This window comes from Ahaetulla prasina, chromosome 3, assembly GCF_028640845.1.
Source record: "Ahaetulla prasina isolate Xishuangbanna chromosome 3, ASM2864084v1, whole genome shotgun sequence".
Lineage (NCBI taxonomy): Eukaryota > Metazoa > Chordata > Lepidosauria > Squamata > Colubridae > Ahaetulla > Ahaetulla prasina.
Genome location: NC_080541.1, coordinates 157,072,979 through 157,096,338, shown reverse-complemented (window position 1 = coordinate 157,096,338; position 23,360 = coordinate 157,072,979). Strand labels below are relative to the sequence as shown.

At 41.3% G+C, this 23,360-nt stretch overlaps 1 protein-coding gene across 2 annotated transcripts in view; it reads left to right on the top strand.

The window, feature by feature from the left end:
* Positions 1-23,360, top strand: part of ST6GALNAC3 (ST6 N-acetylgalactosaminide alpha-2,6-sialyltransferase 3) — a 367,526-nt gene that overhangs the window by 205,497 nt on the left and 138,669 nt on the right. The window contains exon 1 of one of the 2 annotated variants that reach the window (XM_058177131.1): positions 18,860-21,145. The exons of the other annotated variant lie outside the window; for it this stretch is intronic. The gene's annotated coding sequence lies outside the window, so the exon portion shown is untranslated. Of the gene's footprint in view, positions 1-18,859; positions 21,146-23,360 lie in introns of those variants that run through there. 2 annotated transcript variants of the gene reach the window in all.

The following is a 23,360-nucleotide window of genomic DNA, read 5'->3' as shown; positions in this document are numbered from 1 at the left end:
CAACTCTTTGCAACACTACGGAGCACAGCACAACATCCCCCCCCCCTCGTCCTCCACTGTCTCATAGAGTTTGCCCAAATTCATTGCATCAGTAAGACTATCTAACCATCTCATCCTCTGCTGTCCCCTTCTCCTTTTGCCTTCAACCTTTTCCAACATCAGGGTCTTTTCCAATGAGTCCTTTCTTCTCATTAGTTTTCCAAAGTATTTGAGCTTCATCTTTTAGCCTTTTAGTTACTGTCTATGGGGTTTTCTTGGCAAAGGATACTAGAGTGGGTTGCCTTCTCTTCCTTCTCCGGTGGCCCACATTTTGTCACTCATACATCAGTTATCAGACACTTCATTTTCCTTTCTGATCAAGAAATTACAATCTTGCATATTAAGAAGTTGTATAATGTATTGATAGAAATAGATTCAGAAACAGAATTAGTTAAGGATTGTATGATAAAATGGGCACAAAACATTCAGCAACCTATAATGTTGGAAACGTGGGGAAAAATTTGGCTTAGAAATGTTAAATTTACACAAGCACAAAATTTAAGAGAAAACTTTTATAAAATGTTTTATAGATGGCATTTAGATCCTAAAAAACTGGCATGTATGTACCCGAATATGCCGGCTAAATGTTGGAGATGTGATTGTGAGGATGCTACTTATCATGTACGGTGGACTTGTAAGAAAATCAAAGCATTTTGGATAAAAATCTGGTGGATTATGTAGAATATTTTGAAAAAGAAGATAAAATTTACTCTACAGTTGTTTTTATTGGGCATGACTACGGAATCTACAGTAATAGAGACTAAATTGATTTTAAATTTAATAACAGCTACAAGACTCTTGGTTGTGCAATATTGGAAGAAAGATTTACCTACAATTGAAGAATGGACACTTAAAGTATCGAACTTAGCAGAAATGGCTAAAATTTCTGCCTATTTGAAAGGTTATACTCAAGAAAGATACATATTGGAATGGAGAAGTTGGATTGACTATATTCAAAATAAGTATCAGACTAAAAAGTATCAAATAGCTTATGAGTGAAGCTAGGAATTGTATTATATTAATGTATTAGTTTAAATGGGAAAGGAGAGTTAAGGTTGCAAAGGGAGAGGAGAGACTATGGGTTATGGTTTTTATTGTATTCTAGTTTATGATTTTTAGACTTTATACCCTGTATTTTGTTCTGGGAAGTCTTGCGGGGGGGAAGGGTGGAGGGAAGGGAAAGGGAGGGGGTGGGGGTGGAGGGGGGGAATAATTGTTAAAAAAATTTTTGTTGTTTTTGTAAAACTTTTTCAATAAAAAGAGCTCTTCTGCGCGTGCGCGTTATGGCGGCGTTTTGAATACTCACGGAGAGTGCGGCTGGTGAATCCTTGGGCCGTGATGCCTTCCTGTCGCTTGCCTAGCTGCTGGTACTCCGGCCCGGCTCTGTCATCTTCTCGGCAGCCGGGAGCGAGGTCTTTGGGCCTCATTGGACTCTCGGTTGCCGAGTACGGGGCCGGAGTATGCTAATAAGCAGCGAACGGCAGCGAATGGCGGCCGCCATGTTGGGGGGGGGCGCGAGAAGACGCCCGGTGTGACTCAGCTGTTTTCCAGCCGTTCTGGCCGGGGAAGGACACCAACGAGGCTGAGCAGCGTCCCGAACACTGTTTGGGGCGTCGCTAGCCACGACTGCCGGGTTTGGGGCGTCGTTCACCACGTCTGCCGGGATGGGACTTGTACGGCTTGGACATCCCCCCCTCCCTCCCTTTTTCCCTCCTTGGGGACCGGAACATCGTTTGCTCCCCATTGCTGGTTTCTTGCCACAGCCTGCCATAATCACCGCAATTGCCATCTGCGGTTGACTTTTCCTCAGTCGTTTCTCCATCTGGAACTGAGAGATGGCTTCCATAATTTCATCATTGGCTCTGTGGCTTGTTAGGGCCATAAATGGGCCCAGGACTAAGTGGGCCCAGGACTAAGACCAAAAATGGGCCCAGGACTAAGACCATAATCGGCTGGCCTTAAGGAGGAGACATGGATGGCATGAGGGCATGGACGTCGTTATTTCAATTAGCGTACTGCACGGGTCTCTGTCCCGTGACGGTGCGCAGCCGGGAGTGTGTGGGAGACCTTTTCATTCTTGTGGTCCCACGGACTCCTACGGACTTGGACCCATATGGTTGGCCATCTTTATGGGCCTTTGGTGATCTTTGTTTACGACGGATACATCTCTGAACAGCCTAGGATGGACACTTTTACCGCAACTATCTGGACTACCGCTCCATGAGATATACACTCGCCGAACTACTACGATTGCGAGGTTCCCCCGCCTCGCAAGAATGGCCCTCCAAGCTATCGAGGGCCTACCTCAACGAAGGGTCTTGGGACCCAGAGAGGTGGCACGCGAGCAAGAAGAACTTATGGGGTTTTTTAAATAGATTTTTTAATAAGGGGTTTTTAAGGGGAGGGAGGGATCTGACGGGTGGGGGTGAAAACCCGTCGGGGAGGGATCCAGCCCCTGTGCTAGTTCGCGGCACTTTGCCATCTTGTCGGAAGGCGGCGGGGGAGGGCAATGTTCCAGGTTCAGAGGGCTTTTCGATCTGTACGGTAAGTGGGAGGGGCAGATATGGCGGGGGGCGGGGGCCGTATCGAGAGTTGGGAGCACGTGTTCGATGTCTAAATGCGATCGCGTGCTCCGGCCCCCCAGCCCCCACCCGTTCCTCAGGTGGCCATGATCCTCAGAGCTTGGACCTTCGGTTGATGTTATGTAATGCCCGGTCCATGGTTAACAAGGCCCCCCTGATCTGCGATCTTATTCAGGCGGGGTCCGCGGACCTTATGGGCATTACGGAGACCTGGTTGGGCCCAGAGGGGGGGGTTCCCCTCGTTGAGATGTGTCCTCCAGGTTTCCGAGCATTTCATCAGCCGAGGGCCCAAGGTAGGGGTGGGGGGGGTGGCGGTTGTTATTAAGGAAGATCTAGAGCCGAGGGAGGCCACTGTTCCTCAGATTGCCGGCTGTGAATCCCTCTATGTGCGGTGGGGCCATAGGAGCCAGTTGGGCTTGTTGGTCGCGTACCTGGCTCCTTGCTGCGTGACCACAGCCCTGCCAGAGCTGTTGGAGGTGCTCGCTGTGGCGGTTGAGACCCCCAGACTTATAGTTATGGGGGATTTCAACCTGCCGTCAGTTGGCTTGTCATCAACGGCAGCTCGGGAGTTTGAGGCTTCCATGACGGCCTTAGACCTGACTCGAGTAAATGATGGCCCTACGCACATGGGGGGAGGCACGCTGGACTTGATTTATATCTCTGGTCAGTGGTTAAATGATCTGGTACTAGATGATTTAGTAACAGAACCAATGTCATGGTCCGATCATTTTCTCCTTCGCCTAGACTTCCGAACCGCCATTCACCATCGCAGGGAGACGGAACCTATACGTTGGTTCCGTCCCAGGCGCCTGATGGACCCTGAGAGGTTCCTGACGGAGCTTGGGCCTTTCCCTGAGGATCTGGCCCACGGCACGACTGAGGAACTCGTCGCGGCCTGGGAACAGGCCGCGGCGGGGGCCTTGGACCGTGTCGCGCCTTTGCGGCCTCTGACCCGGCGTAGGTCTCGTCTGGCCCCTTGGTTCTCCGAGGGGCTGAGGGAGATGAAACGCCGGCGAAGACGCCTAGAGAGCACCTGGAGGACCAGTCGCTCCGAAGCTGATCGGACACTAGTTAGGTCCTATACTAGGACCTACCTAGTGGCAATGGGGGAGGCGAGGCGTACCTACGCCTCCACCCTCATTGCGTCGGCAGATAACCGCCCGGCCGCCCTGTTTCGGGTGACCCGCTCCCTCCTTCATCAGGAGGTGCGGGATGACCCTTTGCAGGGACGCGCCGAGGAGTTTAGTGGTTATCTATACGATAAAATCGCTCAGCTCCGGGACGATCTGGACCGAATTTGGGATGATCCAAGCGGGGGAGAGGAGGCACGTCTTGTTGAGTCTGTTTGGGATCAGTTTGATCCTGTGGCTCCCGAGGACGTGGACAGGTTATTGGGGAGGCTCCATGCCACGACATGTTTACTGGACCCGTGCCCTTCCTGGCTGGTACTGGCTACTCAGGAGGTGACACGAGGCTGGCTCCAGAGGATTATTAATGCTTCTTTGTTGGAGGGAGTTTTCCCCGCCGCCTTGAAAGAGGCGGTGGTGAGACCCCTCCTTAAGAAGCCTTCTCTGGACCCAGCTATTTTAAGTAATTATCGTCCGATCTCAATCTTCGCTTTGTTGCGAAGGTTGTAGAGAGTGCTGTGGCTCGACAGCTACCCCAGTACCTGGATGAAGATGTCTATCTGGACCCGTTCCAGTCCGGTTTCCGACCCGGATACAGCACAGAGACGGCTTTGGTCGCATTGGTGGATGATCTCTGGAGGGCCAGGGACAGGGGTTATTCCTCTGCTCTGGTCCTGTTAGACCTCTCAGCGGCTTTTGATACCATCGACCATGGTATCCTGCTGCGCCGGTTGGAGGGATTGGGAGTGGGAGGCACCGTATATCGGTGGTTCTCCTCCTATCTCTCCGACCGGTCGCAGACGGTGTTGACGGGGGGGCAGAGGTCGACCGCGAGGGGCCTCACTTGTGGGGTCCCGCAGGGGTCAATCCTCTCGCCCCTGCTGTTCAACATCTATATGAAGCCGCTGGGTGAGATCATCAGTGGCTTTGGGGTGAGATACCAGCAGTACGCTGACGACACCCAGCTGTACTTTTCTACCCCGGGCCACCCCAATGAAGCTGTTGAAGTGCTGTCCCGGTGATTGGAGGCCGTACGGGTCTGGATGGGGAGAAACAGGCTCAAGCTTAATCCCTCCAAGACGGAGTGGCTGTGGATGCCAGCATCCCGATTCAGCCAGCTGCAACCGCGGCTGGCTGTTGGGGGCGAGTTATTGGCCCCAAAGGATAGGGTGCGCAACTTGGGTGTCCTCCTGGATGATCGGCTGTCGTTTGAAGATCATTTGACGGCCGTCTCCAGGAGGGCCTTCCACCAGGTTCGCCTGGTTCGGCAGTTGCGCCCCTTCCTTGATCGGGATGCCTTATGCACGGTCACTCACGCGCTCGTTACCTCTCGCTTGGATTATTGTAATGCTCTCTACATGGGGCTCCCCTTGAAGTGCGTCCGGAGGCTTCAGTTAGTCCAGAATGCAGCCCCGCGGGTGATAGAGGGAGCTGCACGCAGCTCCCATGTAACACCTCTCCTGCGCAGGCTGCACTGGCTACCTGTGGCCTCTCGGGTGCACTTTAAGGTGTTAGTCACGACCTTTAAGGCGCTCCATGGCTTAGGACCTGGGTACTTACGGGACCGCCTGCTGCTACCACATGCCTCCCACCGACCCGTACGCTCTCACAGAGAGGGACTCCTCAGGGTGCCGTCCGCCAAACAATGTCGGCTGGCGGCCCCCAGGGGACGGGCCTTCTCTGTGGGGGCTCCCATACTCTGGAACGAACTCCCCCCGGGCTTACGCCAGATATCTGACCTTCGGACATTCCGTCGCGAACTGAAAACATACCTCTTTATTCGCACGGGGCTGGCTTGAATGGAATTTTAAACTCAAATTTTTAGCAATTTTAATGGGGTTTTTGGTTTTATGGTAAATTTCTTAAATTTTTCAGGCTCATTTAATAAGTTTTTAATTGATATTTTAACTTTGTATATTGTATATTGTTTCTTTGTTGGTTTTATTCTGCCTGTACACCGCCCTGAGTCCTTCGGGAGAAGGGCGGTATAAAAATCAAATAAATAAATAAAATAAATAAATAAATAAAAAAAAGAAAGAAAGAAATTACAATCTTCTTTCTGTAAGACCTAAACCAGTGATGGCTAACCTTTTCTGGACTGAGTGCCCAAAGTGTGTGCACACACACCCGAACCCCCAAAGTGCAATGTGTATGCACCCCTATACATCTGCCCTGCCCCCACGCATGCATGTGCACCCCCTCATTCTCCCTACCTCTCAGGCATGTGGCCCCTGCACGTGTACGTCCCCACATGCATGCGCCCTCACATGTGCCCCTCCCCACATGCCGGCACACGCCCCCCATGCATGTGTGGCAGAGATCCAAAGACCAGCCGGTTGGTGGGAAGCGTGTGTGCATGAATGGCGGAGCTGAACTGGGAAACGGCTCGAGTGCCCACAGAGCAACACTATCTAAAGGTTGCCAAGTTTCTAGCAATAGCTATGGCTGGCAGAATCTGGTGAATATCTTTTTCTCATTATTAATCGTTACAGTTTTAGGTATTTTTATTGCTGTATTTTAAATTGTGCACTTGTTTATTGGTCTGAGTGAGCTATAAATTTCTCTTCATTCCAGTGTTTAGGTATTGCTTCTATGATAGATGGTTTTGAAGTTGGACTTTGGTTTTCTAGCATAAACTGCTCATCTCCTATTTTATGCCCTCCAGATGTGTTGGATTGTAATTGCTATTATATTCCACCTGAGTATGATGGAAATTCTATGTCATATCTAGAAATCACTAAGTTGTGAATGATTAATAGAAACAGAGCTCTTCATTCTTTGACTGTGCGGTGACATACAACCTTGCTTCTGATCAAGTACACAAGGCAGCAATCATTTGACCTTTTGTATTTATCTTCCCAAATTCATTTTATTGTCTCTGTAAATCATTGAGATTATTATAGCCAAGTATGAGATTTTAAAGTGGGAAATCATTTAATATGCTTGATTATTGTTATTATGATTGGTGACACAATCGCCTAGATGTTCAGACTGGATTTGGCATTTTTATGCACCTATCAAGTTCTTCCAAGGACCTGGATAGCCAGATATCAATGTTTGATGGTCTTAAAGGTATCCCCACAAGATCTAAGCTGTCCCAAATAAAGCTGCCTTTTGCAATTGATTGATGGTGATTTTGTCAATGCTGATGGTGTTCAAGAGGTGCCTCAGGTATTTTGAGATTACATCCACTATTGATGCAATCAATCTACCTATCACTATTGATACTATGTTTACTTCCTTATCCTCACAGTTATTGTACTTCTATTTGCAGGTCTTTATATTTTGTGCTTTCCTTCCGTTACATCTATATCTTCACATATAATAAACTATATTTAGGATTGTATTTTTGTAGGAACCTTATCAATGGACATCAAAGTGTGAGTTTTATCCTTTGTTTCTTTTTAGACAGCAACAAAGATAAGAGCAGCTATAACTTTAAAAAAAATTATAATGACAAACCAAAAATAGAATAAATTTCAAGGGCCTACAGCTTGGGTTTTTTATTTTCTTTGTAAGTCATCTCATAGAATCTGTTTGACATTTTGCCTAACTTCAGGGTGAAATAATTTTTGCTTCATTATTTATAATAAATCCATAGTCATGGTTGTCACTTTTTTGCACATTTCCAGTTACTAAAAACATTGTGTATGACCAAAATCTTCCCATCCAACTGTAGAGGCCCAAAGTGTATCGTTTGAATTAGTGATGATGTCCAAGCATAGAGAGTGAACCGACAAGCATGTTTACTTCATCGGCTTCTTTTGTCCTAAATGACTTTGTACCTACTTCCAAGGTTTATGATGGGGAAAATTTTGAGATATTTGTCAAAAAGGAACATACAAAAGACACTAGGGATTATAGTGATTATGTCTTTAATGGGAATGTAAAGCAAACATTTGGCCCAAAGAACACATTTACCATTTTGAGACTAACTGAAGGATGTGACCCAAAATGGGGAAATCTACTGTATGCATGACTTGACAGGAAAGCAAGGGATAAGAACGTACTCTTTCCATGCTCAGTACCTCAGCTTACCTGTGTCCTTTTTTCTGGAGAAAATGGCTTACTTCCAAACGAAGCATTGAAGTGCAGTCATCCTCCACATTAATTTTCTAATACTACTTAAAGGGTCAAGTGGGACCAAGATAACTTCATAAAAATAAAAAAATAGACTGAATGCTATAAAAGCATGCCAACTTCCTTCCAATATTTTTTTTTAAAGCAGTTTAGAAGAACATCTCAGACTAGGCAAGGTTTCTATTAAGAAACAAGAATATATGGGCGTAATCTTGTCCCCTGGCATTACTTTGTCTACCTTTAATTTAAAGTTATTGAATGTAATTTTTATAAACAGTAGGAATGTAAGTTTTCCTTTTTCCCTCTCAATTTCTTTTACTTTAGTATTTCCAAAGGCTAAGTTTGAGAAGAGAGACTTGTTTCTTAATATGAAATTTGCCGCGTAGGTTTTTGCAACAAGGAAAGGTTTTAAATAAATATTTGTGATTTAAAGAGAGTATTACTGTTTTAAATATGAACTACCTTAAATGACATAAATCAATATTTCAGTAAAAAACTGAACTATGAGACAATTCTGCTGGCTAATGGTATACTAAATGGAATCCCCTGTAACTAGGGTGACACAGTACAAGATAAGTGTTATCCTTCCTGTTGTGTTATAATTTTTCCAAAGTTAAGTTAAAAGAAAAAAAAGGGAATAGATGAAATTCAGCACTGAATTTTGTACAGGAAAATAAAATGAGACTTAGTATCACAGTCAAATACTGACCGCAAATTCCTGGCTCTGCACATATTTACCTTTTTCTACAAAAGTTGAAAAATTCCTGAAGCAAATGATTTTATGCCTCAGTTTCCTGCACTTGCCCTGCTTTTAGAAGATTTCCAACATATAAGCATGATGGATGAAGTCCTCTTTAACTCTCTAAATATCTCTACCCCTCCTCCTCTTCTCCTTCTCCCTGTCTTTCCCTTGCCGGCTTCCCCTCTTTTTTACCAAAGAGAAAGTTTAGGGTAATCTGACTCTGAGATCACATATGTGAACAAAGAGCCCTCGCTCAAGGGAATTTATTTTATTTTATTTTATTTATTTGTCAAACATGTACGAGATAACAGGTGTAAGTATAAACATGGACATGAGCACAGGTAATGAGTACAAATAAATGGTGACAGTGGGACAGGGATGTAGGCACACTGGTGTGCTTATGCACGCCCCTTTATGGACCTCTTAGGAATGGGATGAGGTCCACGGGTAGACAGTTTAAGGTTGAAGCTATGGGGAGTCGGGTAAAGCATTTCAGGCACTGACCACTCTGTTGCTGAAGTTGTTGTTCTACAATCAAATTTAGAGCAGTTTACCTGAGTGTCTATCTATCGTTTGCCTGTGTATTATTGTGGTTGAAGCTGAAGTAGTCGTTGACAGGTAGGATGTTAGACTGTGAAACTGATCCTGTAGTCTGGGATGCAGGTTGTGTTCACAAGACAAAATGTTCTCTACCCCACAGGATTTCTGTTTTGAAGATAAAATGAAAGGAGATACCCATGTTACTGTAAGCACTCTTGAGCTTCTGGAGGAAAGGCAAAATGTAATGCTAACAACTAAAATTAAAATAAGACTGCTGCTTAGGGGACACGTCATTCTGCATTAATACTGCCTGCCTGTTAAAACCTTCAAACTTAAGGATGAGAGAAATGGATTGGTTTCTTGTTTGTTCTGTAACAACAATAAAAAATTTACACATGGATATTTTAAAACAACTTCAGTCCTCCGCTCCAAGTATTAATCCTGCAGCTAAATCCTATAGCAGGTTGCTATGAGTTTTAAAATCTCCATAAGCATTGTGTAGTTCTACAAATAGTTCCAGTTTGACTCTGAATATCTGGTTTGAGGGATACATACATTTGCTTAATAGATAAAGTGACTAGTCATTATAAATACAGGAACTCAGCATTTTATTTAGATTTGCTACTGGTGCTTGTTCTTTTTTTGCAAATTTTGTTTAAAAAGTAATGGAATAATGGCACTGTAATAATACTTATTGCTACTTTTGAAATTAATTTCATTTCAAAAAATTAACTCATTGGGATTTTGCCTGCATATTAAAAATGATACTTTTTGGCTTTTAGTGATGATGATATATTAAATAAGACACTATGACTTCAATGAAGTTAAAATTCATTAGAAAGTTTGAACTTAGTTGTCTGAGCTCTACTGAGTGTATATAGGTAGTCTTTGACTTACAATCATTCATTTATGATTCAGATCATGCCAGACTAATCTTATTGCATTCTTTGACAAAGTGACAAAATTAGTGGACCAGAGGAATGCTGTCGATATAGTTTACTTGGACTTCAGTAAAGCGTTTGATAAAGGAGATCATAAGAAAGACACAGACTTCAGAGGATAATTAGAACTGCAGAAAAAAATAACTGCTACCAACCTGCCTTCCATTGAGGACCTGTATACTGCACGAATCAAGAAGAGGGCCGTGAAAACATTTACAGATCCCTCGCATCCAGGATATAAACTGTTTCAACTCCTACCCTCAAAACGACGCTATAGAGCACTGCACACCAGAACAACTAGACACAAGAACAGTTTTTTCCCGAAGGCCATTATTCTGCTAAACAAATAATTCCCTCAACACTGTCAAACTATTTACTAAATCTGCACTACTATTAATCTTCTCATAGTTCCCATCACCAGTCTCTTTCCACTTATGACTGTATGACTATAAATTTGTTGCTGGCAATCCTTATGATTTATATTGATATATTGACCATCAATTGTGTTGTAAATGTTGTACCTTGATGAATGTATCTTTTCTTTTATGTACACTGAGAGCATATGCACCAAGACAAATTCCTTGTGTCTCCAATCACACTTGGCCAATAAAAAATCTATTCTATTCTATTCTATTCTAATCTACTACTAGATAAAGTAGAAAAATGTGGGCTAGACAGCACCACCACCAGATGGATTCGTAACTGGATGACTAACTGCAATCAATGTGTAGTCCTCAATGGAATTGTATCTACATGGCGGGAAGTATGCAGTGGAGTACCCCAAGGCTCTGTTTTAGGCCCAGTACTCTTCAACATCTTTATCAATGACTTGGACGAGGGAATAGATGGGGAACTCATCAAGGCGGTATAAAAATCAAATACTCAGGGCGGTATAAAAATCAAATAAATAATAATAATAATAAATAATAATAAAATTTGCAGATGACATCAAGCTGGCAGGAATAGTCAACACTCCAGAAGATAGGCTCAAGATACAGAAGGATCTTGACAGACTTGAACATTGGGTGCTATCTAACAAAATGAAATTCAGTGGTGAAAAAGATAAGTTCTACATTTAGGCAAAAAAAACAAAATGCACAGATACCATATATATGATACCTTGCTCAATAGTAGTAACTGTGAGAGGGATCTTGGAGTCCTAGTTGACAACCATTTAGATATGAGCCAGCAGTGTGCAGCAGCTGCCAAAAAAGCCAACATAGTTCTGGGCTGCATAAACAGAGGGATAGAATCAAGATCACATGAAGTATTAATACTACTTTATAATGTCTTGGTAAGGTCACACTTGGAGTATTGCGTTCAGTTTTGGTTGTCATGATGTAAAAATGATGTTGAGACTCTGGAAAGAGTGCAGAGAAGAGCAACAAAGATGATTAAGGGACTGGAAGCTAAAACATAGGAAGAACGGTTGCAGGAACTGGGTATGTCTAGTTTAATGAAAAGAAGGACTAGGGGAGACATGATAGCAGTGTTCCAATATCTCAGGGGCTGCCAAAGAGAAGTGGGAGTCAAACTATTCTCCAAAGCACTTGAGGGTAGAACAAGAAGCAATGGGTAGAAACTAATCAAGACAAGAAGCAACTTAGAACTAAGGAGAAATTTCCTGACAGTTAGAACAATTAATAAGTGGAACAACTTGCCTGCAGAAGTTGTGAATGCTCTATCACTGGAAATTTTTAAGAAAATGTTGGATATCCATTTGTCTGAAGTGGTGTAGGGTATCCTGCCTGGGCAGGGGGTTGGACTAGAAGACCTCTAAGGTCCTTCCAACTCTATTGTTGTTGTTGTTGTTGTTATTATTATTTAGCAACTGTTCAAAGTTACAATGGCACTGAAAAAAGTGACAACAGGTTCTCACACTTATGACGGTTGCAGCATCCCCAGAATCACATGATCAAAATTCAAAAAATTCCCACACTTGGCAACTGGCATATATTTACAATGGTTGTAACTTGAGGCCTACCTCTATTTCTACTTTTGTTTAAGGTACAGTGACTACCTGTGCAAGGCTTTATTTCTTAATCTAATATTACTTGCTCAGATCACAGAACAAATAATTGCAAGAAATAAATATTGGTATGGAAATATTGAAGTGATTTGCTTCCGCTGGGGGAAAAAAAATCTGTTCTCTAAATTGATGCCTTCCAAGTTGTTACTATTAAAGTACGGTTCCCTCCAGGTGTATTGGACTTCAGCTAAGGGATGGGGGAAATTACGATGCAATGCCTGGAGGCTATCAGAGCCTGAATGAGGAGAAACATGTCCAAATTCAATCCAAGTAAAACAGAGTGGCCATTAATTCACCAGCTGACTGATTCTGGGATAATATTGACTTTGACAGGCGCATTTCCCCAGACAGAGTAGATTGTAACACAGGACCCTTCTGGTTTCATAGCGCCTGCTCTAAGACAAGTAGAGATTGTAACCAGGAAGACTTCTGCACAGCTCTGGCTGGTGAATGGGGTCGCAGCATTATCCGGCATAGGATGGACTGAGAACGGTCATGAATGCCCTTGGAATCTCACAATTGGATTGCTATTATTCGTTTTACATAGTGCTGCCTATGAAGACTACCCAGAAGCTTCAGCTGCTTTAAAAAGCAAAGGCTATGTGCACACTGGGTGGCTTTGATCCTGCCCTATTATATTCCTGCTGTGAAAACCACACTGATTACCGGTGTGTTTCTGAGTACAGTTCAAGAAACAGGTTGCTATCTACAAAGCTTTGTGTGGATTGAGGCTTGGATTTCCAAGAAATTAACTTTCCCAGCTAGATTCTACCAAAGAAAAAGAAAATCTAGGCAACTTAATAGCACTCGCTATAGGCTTCTTCCTATTATGAGTACAGTGGGAGGGTATGCAATAACAGGCATTATTTGTGTTACACTTACATCCCCGAAGCAAGGGTAGTTCCTACTCTCACGATCTTCTAAAGGCTAGCATAAAAAGCTTTTAAAAAAGGACTTTGGGAATTATTAACACCAGCATAGAAACAAGCTACTATGATTACCACCCATTTGAAATTTGTAATCCAAGTCTTGCCTCATAAAAGCTAATGAATGTGGTAGGTAGTTTCTGTTATTCTATTACCTATGCCAACCTGCTAAATTTCGTGCAGGGATCACAGTGGTGGGGTTTGCACTTGTGTATTCCATTCTCAATCAAAATGTTTGATGGATGGGGTATCTTAATATTCAGGATCCAATTAACCAATTTAATTTGGATTGGAGGCTTTCCTGCCCAGGTGTTTATTTAATGAGATGTTCAGAAATTACTTTTTTGCTGGAGCTCCCTGCAAATGCTAAAATTACGATAAGGCTTCCAAAGCTCTTTGCCAAGTGCCAGTTTACTCACAGAGTAGGTATGTATCGCAAACTGCCTAAGATTCTGGGTTTTACTGGATATGAATGGGGCCTCACATGCACTTAGAAAATACGTGGCCTAAGGAGAGTCTCTGTGGAGAATGCTTTCCAGCATGGAAGCATTGCATGCACATGATGGTATACATAGTATTTGTATGTTTATTTATTTATTTGTGGCATACTGACTTTCAGAATAGGCCCGGGGGTGGGGTGGGGTCATTGCAGGAAGGATGTAATTGTTCAGCTTCAATATTTATTTATTTTATTTATTTATTTATTTATTTTGTCACACAGTATATATAAGCGTAAGCATGAAATAACTATAATAGACACATCTATTCATTTGCGCAGGACTGGACTAGGGTTTTAAATTTTTAAATGACTAAATTTTAGCTTTGGTTTTAAATTGGGTTTTATTATTCATATCTTATTTTAAATATTTGGCCTTTATAATAAGTTTTTTAGATGAATGTTTTATTTTGTATATTTGTGTGTTTTTATATGGCTGTACACCGCCCTGAGTCCTTAGGGAGATAGGGCGGTATAGAAATACGAATAAATAAATAAATAAAATAAATAAAAATACAATATATAAGCATATATATAAGTATGAGTATGTCATTATATTAATTGGATATAACGAAAGGAAACAATAGGACAGGAACGGTAGGCACTCTTGTGCTCTTATGCACGCCCCTTAACAGACCTCATAGGAATGGGGTGAGGTCAATAGTAGACAGTTTTTGGTTGAAGCTTTGGGGATTTTGGGAAGAGACCACAGAGTCTGGTAGTTTATTCCAAGCATTAACAACTCTGTTACAACACAGTCAATCATATGTAGAACTCTTTAGAACTCAACAGAAGTTGGTGTCAGTTTTGCATCGAAGTGGAGAAACACTTGAGAAGCAAGCTGCCAATTCTTTCTGAAGGGTCTCCAGGAACAGCTTTCTGTGTGTGAGTACGAGTGGTGTGTTTGAAACACCTACCAGGCTCAATAATCAAAATAGCTGATTATTTTGGTAGCCCAGAGAATAAAATCTGAAAAGCATGAATGATGTGATAAACACTGGATCAAAGCTTCACCTTCATTCCGATGACAGCCACTACTGTGAGCCATATTTTTTATTACATGTTTTGACACTTCAGGAAATAAAAACATGCCTTTCCATCATCTGCATCTCCAACCTGTCCAGATGGCAGGAGCCCACAACTCACCCAGTGCGTTTAGTAAGTTACATTTCTTATCCTTTAATCATAAAAGAAGCTAAATGGCCACCTATTTTTTGCACAAGCAAAGGTGCTCTTTTTTTCTTTGCTCTGCTTGCTTCAGGCCATAACATATGGTTTCTCCCACAAGGAAAACTGTCTCTTCTACTCAGTTTTATGTTCTCTGAAGTTGCTGCTTTTGGTTCTTTTACCCTCAGTCAAACAATTAAAATTTTACAGAGAAAAAAAAAAGCTTCTCTCCTTCAATGCCCTAATTTTGTCCATGACTTTCTTTGAAATGTTAAGACTGTGTAAGCGTATTAACTGAATGCATATAAAGGGGGAGAATCAAGTTTGCTCTCTTCTAAAACATTAACTTCCAAAAGAACTTATTAACATGTAAACCATAAAACACGCACCCACATGAATCTACAGTTGTCCATGTCTTTCTCAAAACATACATATTTTATATGTTTCCTAACATATGGGTGTTTATAAGCAATGTTTTAAATAAACACTTCTTTGGGTGTGATTTCCGACTCTGAGGCAAATTCTTATTTTTAAAAATGATTTAATACACATTTTGAATACATTTGGTACCCCCAGCTTTGTGTGAAATTGCAAAGCCAAGCAATGCTTCAAAGATAGATAGATTACATTTTGGATGACCTTGTTATTTTTAGGGGGAAATGTGTGATGGAATTGTTTTACATCCTGATGGCTTATCAAAGGCCTGATAATATTTATCTTACTCCAACCATCCCAAATCTTTTTCTTTGCTCCAAGGTGCCTTATACAATGTTCCCCTTCTTCCTTCTATCCAAACACATGGTGGTCTCTGTCATAATCCAACATCATTGAACATTTCACCTTCCCATCCATTATTTTCTGCCAGTCCCGATTACTCCATCTCAAGATTTTCTTCTTCATAGTCACAAATCCTGAATCTCTTACTTGGTAGCCTCCCCTGCATCCCCGAGGCGAGCATAAGTGTGAGAAACAATACAGGTAGTCAGAACTTCTGTCACTAACTGAAGTGCTCGTTAGGTGAGTTTTATGATCATTTTTGCTCAGAGGTGGTATTCAACCGGTTCGTGTGAACCGGTAGTGCCGACCTGCCTACCCGCTCGGGCACAATCCTGTCCTATATCAATGTGTTTTTGATGCCGCACGCATGTGCAGACAGCACATATGAGAGAATTGCCACGTTGTTTGATGCCGCACACATGCGTGGATGGTGCGCATGTGACAAGTGCCGTGTTTTGTGATGCCGCACGCATGTGACCGCAAGCATTCACACTTCCGGTGCTGGGCAAACCAGTTGCTACAGTATGTGAATCCCACCTCTGATTTTGCTGCAGTCATTAAGCAAATCATCACATTATTGTTGTAAAGTGAATCACATAGTTGTTAAGTAAATCCCCCATTGACATTGCTTTTCAGAAGCCAGCTGGGAAAGTTGCAAATGGTGATTACGGGACCCCAGGATACTGCAACTGTCATAAATACATGCCAGTGGCTAAGTGCCTAAATTTTTATCATGTGACTATGGGGATACTGTTTGGATGTAGGTGTGAGGACTGGTCATAAGTCACTTTTTTCCAGTACCATTATAACTTTGAACGGTAACTAGACTGTAAGTCAGAGGTCTTCAAACTTGGCAGCTTTAAGACTTGTGGATTTCAACTCCCAGAATAGCTGGCTGGAGAATTCTGGGAATTGAAGTCCACAAGTCTTAAAGCTGCCAGGTTTGAAGACCTCTGCTGTAAGTTGTCACTAGTGGTTGTAAGTGGAAAACTATTTGTATCCTGAACTACCAGTAATAGCAGGTTTGATCCAGTGGTGAAATGTAAAATTTGTTACTACCGGTGGCTTGGTGGGGGGTGTAATGTGACTGGGTGGGCGTGGCCAACTTTTTTTTTTTTAACTTTTAAAAGCATTTTTTCTACAACCACTTCGGCCGAAGAGGTTACAGAAAAAATGCTTTTAAAAGGCTCTTCCGACGATCCCAGCTGCCTGATTGCCAGAGGCTTTTGTTTTCTTTTAAAAGCATTTTTTTTGCCTTTAAAAGAAAAAAAGCCTCTGATGATCAGGCAACTCAGCTGGGATCATCAGAGGAGCCTTTTAAAAGCATTTTTTCTACAACCTCTTCAGCCAAAGAAAAAGTGCTTTTAAAAATTTTAAAAAAAACCCTCTGATGATCACACGGCTCAGCTGGGCATGTGGGGGCATGGATTTTTGCTACCAGTTTTCCAAACCACCCGCCGCCATCGCTACGGGATCTACCAGATTTCACTCCTGGTTTGATCCGATCCAGAAATGTATTATAACATATTACTCATATGTTACAGTGGTATTAGTTCACATGATGGTTGACTCTATTCAGATAGGCATTCTAAGTCTCAATTTCTCTTTATGTTGCTACCTTTTTTTAATATAGGAATTAAAATTCTATTCTCTTGGGAGAGAGAATTAATTGAAATTGTATCAGTCAACACAACGCTTTCTCCCTTTTAAGCATCAGTCACTAAGACATCAGCGACAATTAGCAGTGCAATCTTAGTTGCAAATTGGAGGCAGCGGTAGGTTGGACAACCAAAATGTTGACATTGCTCTTGCTAGTTTGTATTGCACGAAATTCAAATGGGAAATGCAAAAACAGATTATAGTGATCGGGAGCTTTTAAATCATTGATGTTTTCCTACATATCATAGCATCACATTTATTCTGTGTGTTGTTTATAACCAGCTGTTTCTTGTTTCTTGAAGGCAAGAAGAACCCCAGCCTAGCGTAGGGTCTTCATTGTGTGACATAGTGCCTAAAAAAGATTTACATGGTGCATGTTGGAAACATATTGTGCTACCCTGTGAGATACCAGAAGCGAGAAACTATTTTGGTCTCTCCTGTTGAGAATCATTCACAATTCAGTCCATGTACTAACATTATGTTCTTTTTCACCATGTACCCTTCAGCTGCAACTGACATTCTACCTCCTGGTGTTTTGTGCTCTTCATCAACGTAACATGCCTGGCACAGAAAGAAATCTGTCTCCTTGCCCGATTTCTCAAGCATATTAAATGCGCTCACTAATAATCACATGTAAAACTGCAAGGCAATGTTCTCGTAATAGGACAATCTTCAAAGACCCTCCAAACTGAACTGCTAATAGCTCACTGGACCCAGCATGCAGCAGCTAAGTGGCGCTAAGTATTTTAGAGCAATATTCTTGCAAGCAAATGAAAGAAAATGACTAAAAAGCTTAAAGTAGAGGGGGAGATTGGATGGCATCTGTCCCATGTGGAAGGCTGATTATTTTTGTGTTGCCCACTTAGTGCAATTTGATGGAACGGCTTCTCATTCAAAATGCCATATTATTGTTGGCTGCAAGCAAACAGTTGTGCAATACTAATGAGGGGCAGGTGAACAGCATGGTGGTTTTTAAGACGAATGGCCTCTTGGCTTCAAAATGCAGCATTCATTTGGAATGACTCCCAGTTCTTGAACTAATACTGTGCAGTATTATCCCAATGTACTCTCTCTCTCTCTCTCTCTCTCTCTGTACATGTGTGCGTATGTGTGCTTTCCAAATGAATTGGAGAGCCTCTTTGCTATTTTCTACTGGTTAGCCAAGGCCTCTGATGAAATGAGTAGCATTCTTAAAAGTGATTTTTCTAACAGGCAAGAAAGGAACAGATTGGCTCTCAATGTCATGCTCATCCTGACAACTACAGAAGGAAAGTCTAGAAAATAAAATAAAATTCACTATCCAAATTAGGAAGGGAAGTTATTTTGGTGCACTTTGGGGAGAAGTCAGTATAGGCGACATCAGTGATCGGGTGGGGACATATAGGACTATCTAGAGGACTGAAACAATGCAACTGCCATATTCTTTCCTAATTTCTGAGGTAATGAGGGTAGCAAAATAGTGTAATTGAGAAGTATAGACACATTTAGTATGGCCAGCCTTCCATGGTCTGTCTTAATTGCACGTAAAACATCAAAGTCTTGTAGATATATCAGTAAATGTATCCTTCTTTTGAACAAATGCAAATGTTGCAAAACCCACAAACATTTATTTATTTATAAATAAATAAGACTTAATGGCTGTCTGTATTATATACAATAATCTGGGTTTTTTTTTCAGAAAATAATAATAATTTAAAAAATACAAACGTAGAAATAAATAATCCCACCCAGTACAAAAGAAACATTACTCTTCTCACCTTGGTACCCCTTCATCTTTTAATCAACTCCACAATAAAATGGCTGGGATTGCATTAGATCAGTGGTTCTCAACCTGTGGGTCGTGACCCCATTGGGGGTCGAATGATGATTTGCCAGGAGTCGCCTAAGACCATCGGAAATATGGGAAGTATACTTGTGAGTCGAAGAATTGCGCTCCAATGGTTGACTCCACAAACCAGCTGCAGGCTCTTCAAATCGCTAGCCGAATTCGGCTTCAGGTGCGATGAATTAAAAAAAAGAGAAATCTTTGCTCTGATGTCTCCCTCTCAAGTCAGCTGCAATCACTCCCAATCGCTAGCCTAATCTGGCTTCAGGCGTGATAAACTTAATAGGGGAGGAGTCTCTGCTTTAATGCCTCCGTCCTCAAGGCAATCGCAAGCAGTTCAGATCACTAGCCAATACGGCTTCAGGCGCGATAAATTCAAAACGAAAATAATTTTACGGTTGGGGTCGCCACATCGTGGGGAATTGTATTAAAGGGGTCGCAGCACTATAAAGGTTGAGAACCACTGCATTAGATGGAGAAAGAAAGTTTAATATTTGTCCTTCCTTGGTCCAGCTGAAAATTAATTCATCCTAAATTTCTGTTTGTATTGGGAGGAAATAAGAGTGGTGAATTTCCTCTCATTACAAATAACTCCATAGGATTGATTTTTATTAGGACTGCAGAGTGCCAGAAAGATTTAAATGTGCTTCCTATATCTGCTGCGATCTTTATAATTATTTCTCTTCTCTGCAGCTATTTGCTGATGAACATTAAACACATAGATATATTGTGATTTAACGTATCTAATTTGGCACTACAGGTAGTGCTCGACTTATGACCACAATTGAGCCCAAGATTTCTGTTGCTAAGCAAGACATTAGTTAAGTGAATTTTAGCCCAACTGTGGCATTTCTTGCCACAGTTGTTAAGTGAATCACTGCAGTTGTTCAGTTAGTAACGATTGTTAAGTGAACCTGGCTTCCCCATTGACTTTGTTTGTCAGGACGCAAAAGGGAATCACATGATCTTGGGACACCTCAGCCTTCATAAATATGAGTCCAAGCATCTGAATTTTGATCACGTGACCATGGGGATGTTTCAGTGGCTGTAAGTGTGAAAAACAGTCATAAGTCCCTTTTTTCAGTGCTGTCGTAATTTTGAATGGTCACTAAACGAACTGTTATAAGTCAAGTATTACCTGCATTCTGACGTATTTTATATGATCCACTAGTGTGCTGTTAGAGTAGAAAATGAGAGTTGAGGAGTAATTTCAGTGGAAACACATTTCCTGTGGGATTTTTTTTTTTTATTATTTGGGAAAATGCACTTTCTTATGTTGCATGTATGATTCGATTTGCTGTTTTGTGTAGTCTTACTGGCCAGATATCAACTGCATATTGTTTTCTTGATATGCATCTTATTAAAATAGAAGTCTATCTTATTGCACTTTAATCATAATTTGCCTTGTGGCCGCTGCTTTGCAAAAGACCATAATCTTAAACTTGTTTTGAAAACTGAAATCATGCTAAATAACTTCCAAATGGACATCAAATTTTATGAAGATGGGGATTCTTCCTGCAGCACGAAGCTTGCTTGCTGTATGTTGAAAAACTATGGGAATCAGGGGACTAAAAGTCTCGTAAAAATAACCAGATTGAGCTTTTTGTGTGTAAGTGTATGTGTCGTGGTGCTTATACAATGGGATTTTTATATAGCGCTTCTGAGAGCTGCATTAAATTGGCCCATCTGGTTTTCTTCTCTGAAAAGGCTTAGCTGTAGAAAGCCATAATTTCTGGATCAAAGCAGCTCGGTTAATTATTCCTGAACCATAAGAAAATTAATATACATATTTTGTTTCCTTAGAAAGCACAGGAAGACAATGAAAATAATGTCAGCCACTTAATGACTCTTTTGTACCTTTCAACCGAGAGACCTCAAAAGAACATCAAGAAAAATCAAGGCAAATGCTATTCCCAGCTGGTATCATTAAACATCTTGTATTCTCCAGAAAGGGGAGGAAAAAAAACAACAACCTCTGTTGGTATTCTGGAAGGACTGAAGCATAAATAGCACTAAAATAAAATATGTATCTCTGGAGCCTTGATACCTGCTTTATTAGAATTCAGACAAATTGGATAATTACAAGAGAAGCTCAACTTAGAGGACTCAATTAATATGTGGTATGACTTGTTAAAAGTTGCTCCTTCCAAACAAAGGATTACTTCACTGTTTTCAAATTACAAATGAAAAGTACACTCCATCAATAACATAGCAGGTGAATTGAGGAATTTTGGCTTTCCTGGGTATCCATTATGATTTCTTCATGAGATTAGTTTTGATATGCAGAACAAATTGCTGGAAGGAGAATCTGCCATCCAGAAAATGAGAGAAGGGCAGATCCCTTCTAATCTTTGAGATCAAAATAACATTTTCCTGTAACTTACTGGGAATCATACTAAAAACAATTCCTCAGCCACAAGCGAGTAAATACATCGCAACTATTAGCAAGGACCAGTTAGTTTGACCTTTTTCAGCTTGGTTGTATTCATTATTTAATGGGGATAACCTTTGTTTCTGAGCTATTTCAGTGCAAATGCAAAGATTTAATCATTGGGACTGTTTAATAAGTGACCTTTTATTACACAGCTATTTCTTTTCAACACTAACCACATTGTTTTTGAAGCCCTAATTCACCATTTAATTATGCTTTCTATTGACCAAAGGCTTTTTTGGAAAATGGAAAGGTCAACTATTGCATTGTTCCTCGCTGATTAAAATATACTCCTATGCATATGTCACGAGTGAGGTTTATTGGGATAGGTTTCTTTGATATGTATACTGTGTTGAATTGATCAGAGTTACAGGATCTTAAATAGTTATGCTAAGCTACATAGTTATATAGTCAAATACAGGTAACCCTTGACTTACAACCACAATTGAGCCCAAAATGTCTGTTGCTAAGCAAAACAGCTGTTAAGTCAGTTTTATGCCCCTTGTGGCCACAGTTGTTAAGTGAATCACTACAGTTGTTAAGTTAGTGAATTGGTTCTTAACTGAATCTGGCTTTCCCATTGACTTTGTTTGTCAGAGGGTCGCAAAAGGTGATCACATGATCCTGGGACATTGTAACCATCATTACTATAAGCCAGTTACCAAACATCCGAACTTTGATCGTATGTCCATGGGGATGCTGCAAGAGTCACAAGTGTTGAAAAGGGTCCTAAGTTACCTTTTTCAGTGCTGTTGTAACTTTGAATGGTCACTACATGAATGATTGCAAATTGAGGATTACTTGCAAAACAATTAGAAAGAAGACACTCCAAAGCAGGGGTCTCTAACCTTGGCAACTTTAAGCCTGGTGGACTTCAACTCCCAGAATTCTCTAGCCAGCAAAGCTGGCCGGAGAATTCTGGGAGTTGAAGTCTGCCAGGCTTAAAGTTGCTATGGTTGGAGATCCCTGCTCTAAAGCATTTTAAGCAAGTGATAAATGTGATCAGTCAGCATTTTTCCCTGGCGAATCAGGGGAAGATTTAACTTTGACAAGCTTAGCTGATTTGCTGGAAAAGCAGGAACAATAAGTAACTTGCTTATAAGTTCCTTGAACCAAGGGCCATAAAGATGAATGTCCTGATGACAATCTGCATGCATTTCCACTCAGCTATCTAAGCTTGTTTTTTAAGAACAAATCAAGCAAACTAGGGCATAATGGCCTACCCTATGGGGACATTCACCACAGTAATCTCAACATGCAGATCATAATTTGTACACGAATGAGACTCCATCCTGTGCTTTATGAGTTTTTCACAGGAAGAAAACAATTGTGTACTTTTCTATGATGGAAATTGGCTTTTTGCATTGGTCCATGCAACACTTGGAAATCATTTTCTTACTTCATGTTTTCTGTTAGAATTTGTTGAACAATTTGGACATGTAGGAAAAATGATCAGCGATGCAATTAAAAGTACTATTTTAAAAAAATGTTTGTAATTATTCCATTTTGGAATAAACAATGTCATTCAATAATGTCATTGAGAGGCGTGAGAAGATAGTGTGCAATCTTCCTCCCCTCAAGACAAGATAAAAAGAAAAGTAATATATGGAAATAAATCAACTTTATACTAGCACATGTAAGAAAACCCCCAGAAAGTGGGGTGAGGATGGGCAGGGAGTATTTTAAAATATGACAATTAAAAAGGAAATATATGTTTCAGTCTCATCTGGTAAAACCCATTAATCCTTCAATTAAGCAATCTACAAGTTCAGGCAATTCACAATTAATGAATTCACTACTGAATTCTCTTGTAATGAATGCCCTAGTAAACTGGGATGTAGCTTATTTAATTTTTAAAACTCTGAATCTTATCCATTTTTTCCTGGCAGTAAATCTGATTAACATTGGAATCTTCCTGTTCTGATTTGCATTTTGTGGTTTAGGGGCTTGGCATCATACCTCTGCATACTATTCTATTTTGCAAACCCTCCTTGTTTTT